The following is an 8651-nucleotide window of genomic DNA, read 5'->3' as shown; positions in this document are numbered from 1 at the left end:
ATCAAATTAATAACTGATTAAATATGTAGATGCAAGTTATCTCTCTAATCCTTACATAGAAAGATCACAAACAAATTATCTATTTACCTATTGAAGTACTGTAATTTCCTGAAGATATGTCAAACAAACATTAGTGGCTACTTTATCAAATCATTCAGAAATTATTTCATTCTATGAAGCAAGTCGAGACTGTATATGACTAAGGTCAATTATCCAACACATAAAAGAAAATTGTGGATTGTCAACCATTGAAGATAGTCCCACAATATTGTTTGAAGATAATTTTCCCTCCATTACTCAACTTAGAGGAGACAACATTAAAGGAGGCAAGATAAAACATATCTCACCAAAGTTCTTTTATATTAACGGGCTTCAACAAAAAGGAAAAATTGATATCAAACAAATCAGGTCAAATGATAATTTAAAAAACTTATTTACAAAGTCTTTACTAGCCTCAATTTTCAAGAAGTTTGTCCATAATTTTGTAATGTGCATTTTAAAGATTTATCATAAGACATGTATTTTTGTGGTGAAGTTAATGCAAATTGTACTCTTTTTCCTTCTTTTAGGTTTTTCTTAATGGATTTTACTTTGCAAGGTTTTAATGAGGCAATTTGATATTTTTATGAATCTTGAAACATTCAAATATAAATCTTGAAGTATCTATATTAAAATTTTTTATTAAATTCTAAAGTATTCAGAAATCACATAAAAATATTATACATTTTTTCTTTCGCTTAGGTTTTTTCCTATTCGGTCTTTCTTTGCAAGGTTTTAATAAGATATTTTTTAGTAAATAGTTATTTAAGGGAAAATGTTATAAAATCTATAATTATATATATTTGACGCCTATTAGAATCTTTTAAGCTTCATGACTTGTGGGTTTAGTCTTTTGGTTTTTCATAACACTTGAATTTCCTAGTGTCCTTTAATGTTCTCATTTCTTCTTTTAAAAATAGTCTATTTGTCTTGTATTCTAAGGATTGAAAAATATATATAAGAAAATGTATGAATTTTGTTTTTAAGTTTTATTCTGAATATGCATGTTCTTACTTATTTATTATTTTTTTTTAACAATTTCATATTTTTGTTAGAAAAAACCATAATTTAAGCACCCAACCTTTGATTTTTATTTTATTTGAATACTTAACCATTTATTCTATCTAATTGAATACCCAATATATGGTTTTTTCTTTTTACCATTTACTATTTTTTTTTTTTATTTTTTTTTTCTAATTTCCAGAACCTACTTTATTTTTCAATAATTATGCATGGTACACACTTTTTACCATGTATTAGTTACATAATGTTACATGTTAATTGATCCAAACTACGTCAACATTTTAAAATCAATTAAAATCAAAGACTAGGTACTCAAAATATATAAAAATAGATAAATAGCCCGTGTTATAATGTGAGTTAAAATAATTTTTTTTATCAATTTTTAAAACATATTCATGTGATGTCAATGTTTTGAGAATAAAAAAAATATAAGAATTTAGTATCCAAAAGAGATCACTCATGTTGTCAGAGTAATAACTCGAAAAGCTAAAAACACACCATAAATCAAGCATCTAATGCTTATTCCCACCCAATTAATTTAATTTAAAAATAAAATATTTTTTTAAAAGCTAGATTCAATAAAGGTAAAAACAAAAAATCTAAGTTAACCCTTATTACTTTCAAAACAATAGGAAAATCCCAAATAAAGCAAATAAAAAAATGTTGGTGGATAAAAAAAAAAACTTTTAAAAGGAAAAAACTAATCAAGTTTGGGTGAACCTTGTAAACCCAAGTTATTCTCTCAAACTCATAATATGTTAAATTATTGACTTGAGCTAAACTAAAAAATTCAAAACCCGTCAAATTAAATCTCAGGAGATGAAATCAATAAATTTAATTTAATTTAAAAAATCAATTTAAAAGTTCTAAATTTAATAAAGATTGAAAAAAAAACCTTGAAGCAACCCTTGTTATTTTAAAAAGAAAGATAAATCTCATAGAAAATAAATAAAAAGAATGTTGAAGGATGAGATCGCAAAGCAAAGAGCAAAAAAACAAATTAAGTAAGCCTGAGTGAACCTTGTAAATCTGAGTTAAACTCTCAAACATGTAATTTGTTAAATTCTCAACCCGGATTCAACTCAGAAGCTCAACAATAGAAGAATTAAATGTTGGAGGATGAGATCAATTAATTTAATTTAATTTAAAAACAAAAATCCTTTAAAAGGCTAAATTTAAAAACCGAGGCAACTTGTCTTATATTTAGAAAAACTAAAAAATCCCATAGAAAATGAATAAAAAATAATAAAATGCTAGAAGATGAAAAAAAAAAAGCTTAAAAATAGAAAGAAAAAAAAACAAGAAAGCTCGTGTCAACTTTATAAATCAAAGTTAATCTCTTAAACCTGCAACTCAACTCGTTCAATTCTAGACTCTAACTCAACTAAGAAGCTAAACACCCGACCAATTAAATGTTACAGGATGGAATAATAATAAAAAAAACAATCTAAAAAAATCTTGTAAGGTAAAAAAATTGCAATAAAAAAAAGAATTAGAATTGATAGGAAAAAAAAATCAAGAATGGTGAAATTATATATAAAAAACAATTTGAAAAATCATCTAAAATAAAAAAAAGGTAATTAAAAAAAATGAGAACCAAATCTGACAAATGAGAAAATCTATTGGGGATGAAATTGAAAAAATTCTTAACTTCACAAATTATTTTAAATAAAAAAATAGTAATAAAAAAAATAGGGATTAAATATAAGGACAACAAACCTTAAGGGTTGATTTAATTTTTTGAAGGCAAAAAAAAAAAAAATTGAGTAGGAGAGGGACAAAAAGAGAAAGGAAAAACAAAAGGCCACATGCGCAACCAGTAACAATTAAGACACACGAGTCGCTTGTATGTGAATGGGACGCTAAGACGCTTCGACGACCGCCCTTAAAGTAAAGTTTTGGCTACCGGACAACATCGCATGCACTATCCAAACTTGGCAAACATTATTCACGCACTTCCAACTTTTTTTTGATTATATATGACATTACCCAGATGCCCCTAACAGTACTCAATAGCTACCAAATAACCAAATGCAAAAGACAAATGAACACCTAAATTAAAGACAGAGCTTTTTAAATTCTAAGGGCAACGATGTAATTTAACTGTTATAAAATTAAGTTACCGACTAGAAAGCCCCTAGACCAAAGTTTAATTTTTTGTTGTTGTCAAGGGTAATAAAATAATTAATTGTGCAATAAAAATTCACTATTTAACCCTGTTCATTCTTGTAAAGACTAGTGAGTCTCGTGGAAAATACTAAATTACCCTTGAATGATTGCTATAAGACTTAAATAATCCGGGCAAATCAGTAATTTATAGTGCAAAATGCACAGTCAAACACTAAGCTCTTTTAACTTTAGATATAATAAAATATTAAGCACTTAACCATAATAAAAATTAAAATTCTGGTAATCGAATTGTAGTTTTTTCATTTTCATTAGTTCTCGTGAATATTAATAAAACACTAAAAGATGTGGTGCTTTTACTGTGCTTAACCTCACAAAATGCTATCCATTTCAATATTGCTTTTTTTTTTTTTCAATTTTATTCTTCAATGTTTTAGTTTGTTTCAGATTAGGTTTTAAGGTTTGTTTCAATTTGCTTTCTTCAGGGTTATATCAGTCTCATGACTCAAGTCATGGGTTTGACTAGTTAACTTAAATGACTCGAGTTTTTTTCTATTTTTTTTTAAATTCCATCATTTAGTATTTTATTAATTAAGAATTAGGTTTTATGATTTATTTTAGTTTGTTTTCTATGAGATTATCCTAATCTCATGATCCAAGTCACGAGTCTGGTGGATTAACCCGAGTTAACTCAAATATTTTTTATTTATTTTCTTAGATTTTTTTTTCAATTTTATCATTCAATAATGGTTTGGTTGGAAATTGTGTTTCATAATCTATTTGATTTGCTTTCTATTGGTCATCTCAACCTCATAATTCAAGTTACGGGTTTGGTAGGTTACTTCGAGTTCACTCAGATTATTTTTTGTTTGCTTCTATGAGGTTACACGAGTCATGATTTGGTGGGTTGACTCCGATCATTTTATTGTGTTTTTTTTAATTTTTTTTTTTTTCAATTTTGTATTTCAACATCAAGTTGATTGAGAATTGAGTTTCATAATTTGTTTTGATTTGTTTTTTATTGGGTTATCTTAATTTTCTGACTCAGATATAAGGTTTGGCAAGTTAACCAATATTAACTAAGGTTTTTTTTTTAATTGATTTTTTTTTCAATTCTATTTTTTAACATTGAGTTTATTGAGAATTAAGTTTCATAATTTATTTTGATTTGCTTTCTTTAGGGTTATCATGGTCTTTTGACTAATGTTATGTATGTGGAAGGTGATTAATACTTAAAAGTGTATTTTTATTAAAGTTTTATATCATCATGTTGCACTTAAAGTATTATTAAATCCCCTAACTTAAGCATGTTTTATAATAATAAGTCTGATAATATAAGATACTTTTAATTTATGATAAATGTTTATCTTAAATGCATGCATATCACATAAATAAAGGGATCGATTAGTGAGTTTAACTACTGAAATTGAGAAGATAAAGAGAGAGCTAAGTTTATATAGTAATTCATATATATTAAATATTATTTAAATGAAAACTTGATAGCGCATCCAAAGTACACACCAGTATATGGATAGCCCCCGCGCCGTCTAGTCATCAAATGTTTTTCAGGGCAGTGTTTGGAAGATCTCGACTCCCTTGACTCGATGAGACGGCACATGTTCCAATATTTATAGCGGTTTACCGACAACAACCATGTCTTCCCTCTTCTTCTCTCTTTTCTGCCTTAGGTTTTCATGTCAATCCCTTAAAAATTCAAGAAAAATCCTTTTATTTGTTGATTCTTCAAATTTGGTATCTTTTTTTTTTATTATGATTTTTTTTTCAAGAATAATTTATTAAATTTTTATTTATTTTCAATTTCATCTTAATTTTTTTCATCTTTCAAATTTGTTTTCTATTCTTTTGATTGCTATTTTTTGTTCGAAATCATTTTTTTAAATTGATTTTTACTTACAATTTCACTCTCATTTGATTTTTTTTCCTTACAAAATGAGTCCTTATTCGTCTCTCTCATTTGATTTTTTTTCTAATTTTTTTTCTTTGGCAGATTTTTAAGATGGTTTATAATAAACTTTTTAATTGAATTCCGAACCAGGGTTTCACGGGTTACGAGTTTTTGAGATCTGTTTAGGTCTAGAATGTTTGATCAGGTTTGCTTGGTTTTTCTCTCTCCTTCGTCTAAGATTTTTTTTTTTTTTTCATTTCAACCTTCATTATTTATTCAAATTGAATACTGGTTTCCTTTTTTTTTAGCTTGTTTTGTGGAATGTTTTGTTGGTATGGAAGATGATTTGATTATCTTTGGTCTTTTTGTGTATTGTTATTAGTTGGGTATATTTTTTTTTTTACTAATTCTTTAAATTTATATTTTTTTTTTCATGAAACTTTCCTTCAATATTTGAAATTGTTTTTTTTTAATAATTTATAAGGTTATAATTGTTTTTCTATTTCATCCCGTTTTATTTTTTTGTTTTGAATTTAATTCTCATTCTTTTAATTACTATTTATTTTATTTGAGATAATTTTTTAAATTATTTTTATTTATTTTTTTAAATAACCTGAATTTTCTTGGATCTTTTTAATTGTTGCTCTTTGTTACATGTTCGAGACCTCTGTTCAAGTTTAGAAGGTTCACTTTAGTTTTATTTTGTTTTTTTTTCTAAAGCTGATTTTTTTTTTTTAGTTTTATCATTAAGCATTTATATCATTAGTGATTACTTTTTTTTTTCTTTATCTACCTTCTATATTTTTAACAATGTATTTTTTTTTGTTTTCCATATTTTTTTTATTTATCCATTTATCAGCCTTTTTTCATCAATAATGTATATGCCCCTAGTCACATTTTTTAAAAAGATTAAACATACTTTTGTCATAAAAGTACATTTTTAAAAAATTTCAATTCCACCCTCTTTGGTTTTTTTTTGTTTTTTTTTTATCTTTCAAATTTTATTTTTTTAGTTGGGATTATTTTTTAGATTTTGTTTACATTTTCATCGTCCATGAGTTTTTTTTTTCTATCAAATTTGATCCCTATTTTTGTTTATTGATATTTTTTTTTCATAATTTCATCTCTTAAAAATTAAATTGGTTGGAAATTAATCTTCTTGATTTAACCGGGATTTAAGATGTCACAGGTTACGAGTTTTAGATATTAGACTAAGTTTAGAAGGTTTTTTCAGGTTTGCTTTTTTTTTTTTTTTAAGTTGATGTTTTTTTCTACCATTTTTTTAGAGTTTTGATTTGTTATTTTGTTTTTTTTTTTAATTTTATAGAGTTAGTTTCAAGTTCATAATTAGAGTCATCATTATCAAAGGTTAGCGCGAGTTGAATTTTTTTTTTTTTTTGTAATTTTTAAATTTATTTGTTTCAATTTTACCGTTCAACATTTGATGCATTGAAAATTAATATTTGTGCTTTTATTTTATTTTATTTTCTTTCCTTTCAAGTAGTCTTTTTTTTTCTATTTTTCTTTCTACGAGGTCATTCCAATCCCATGTCCATTATAACATAATTTGTGAGTTAACCCAGTTTAAGTGAGTTTTCTGTGTTGCTTTTACACACACACTTTTGCCTTTTCACATTGGGTTTTTTATACTTTGGAAAAGCTCACGTCATTTTTTTTAACTTTTTTTTCTTTTTTTTTCTGTCATTTTATTTATTATTGTTATATTTTTTTATTTATATTATTTAAATTACTAATTAGTATGATGAATTAGGTCTCATTTTTTTTTAGCATCTTTTCACTTCAAAATAATAATTGATTGAAGAAAGCAGCGAAGCGTTAGCCACATATCTAGGTAGAAACTAAACCTAAAATTTAAGAACAAATTAGTCTACTTCCTTTTTCACTTCAAGGTCATTTTTTGATATAATATTAATTATTTGTATATCACATAACTAATTTTGATTGTGGGAATTTTTTTTATTAAAAAGACAAATTTAAAACTATTTTACGAGGATAAAAAAATACATCAACACTAACCTCATTATATAAAAATAAACGGGTCATCTCTCCACAATTTGTCAATGATACGTTGGAGCATGAGATAGGTGCTCTTACCTCGTATGATTCCATTTTCAGCAAAGAAAGCAAAAATTCAAAGATTTCAGTCCAAAGCTTCGGGCTGAGGTTGTTAGTTTCATAGAGTTCTGTCTTGATAATAAAATTAAATAAAAAAACCAACTAAATTCTATGCGTAATTTTATTTATTATTATTTTTTTTTGGTGGGGGGGGGGTGTTGGGGAGGTTATAGTACTTTAATTTATACATGATGATGATGTTGGAAAAATAATGTTAATAGTTATTGATAAGAAAGAGAGAGAGGGAGAGAACACTTGATCTCGAGCACCATTAATCAAACCAAAGATGGATCGTCTAGCGAGCATATGTAAATCCAACCCTCAACATAGATTTAGTCCTCTACTATTAAATATTTTCTTTTGATAAATCCTCTACTACTATTAAATATCAGATTGCAAATTCAAATTTATTAGGTGAGAAGTACTTGGAAAAATATACTAATAATAATATATTAGTTATTTGACCTGCACTTTATTGTTGATTTGATAGTTTTTTATGTAAAAAGAAAAAAAAACAAGATAGAGATTTTTTCAATGGCTTCTTTGACAAAAAAAAAATCATAATCATAAATTGAAAATTTATTCATGCATTTAATTAAATAAAATGAGAACCAATGGTGCCAGTAAATACATAAAAAAAGTGTTGATGCGTCTATTTGACTCGTCTTGCTGTAGGTTAAATAATTTTTCTTAACACAAAATAATAAATATGTATATGTTGTTAACGTGTTTTTTGACATCAAGTAAAATAATATTGTCGTGAATCAAAAAACCAGTATTTACATATAATAAAATAAAATGAAGATTATATGTGCTAATAAAGACATCTAAGATCTTAAGTTAATTTTTAACATGGTAAAGATAATGTTGCAATTACTATAGTGAAACACCATTTCATTTTAGTCTTTGTAAAATAATCTTCCAAAAAAAAATAGTGTAAATTTTTTTACCAAAGAATGAATATAAGAAAGAAAAAAAAGGATGGTGTAAATAGGTTAATTGTAGAGTGATAAATATGAAGATAAGAACAAAAAGATTGGTTATAAATTAATAAAGTGTAAAGTGATAAATATATCAAGTGTGAAAAAAAAAGAAAAAAAAATCTAAACAAATTTTGTTTTGTAAAAATTATAGATTTGTCACAGCTACAATACCGCTATAGTAAAAACATTGATTTTTTAATTTCAAATCTATCATTTCTACAAGGAAACACCGTTTCCTTTTAGTATATGTTTTAGCTATTTGACAAGCGTTTAACTGTGTGTCGGATAAGATTCTTTTCGGAAAAAAAATATGCATGTTTTGACTAAAAAAATTCTAATCATAAATAAAAAAGACTATACATGCATTTAATTAGCCAAATAGCTTCTACAACATATAATTAAATTTCAAACCTTAGTTTTGTAGAAGATAGAATAAT

This window comes from Populus alba, chromosome 1, assembly GCF_005239225.2.
Source record: "Populus alba chromosome 1, ASM523922v2, whole genome shotgun sequence".
Taxonomy (NCBI): domain Eukaryota; kingdom Viridiplantae; phylum Streptophyta; class Magnoliopsida; order Malpighiales; family Salicaceae; genus Populus; species Populus alba.
Note: the sequence above shows the minus strand (reverse complement) of the source record.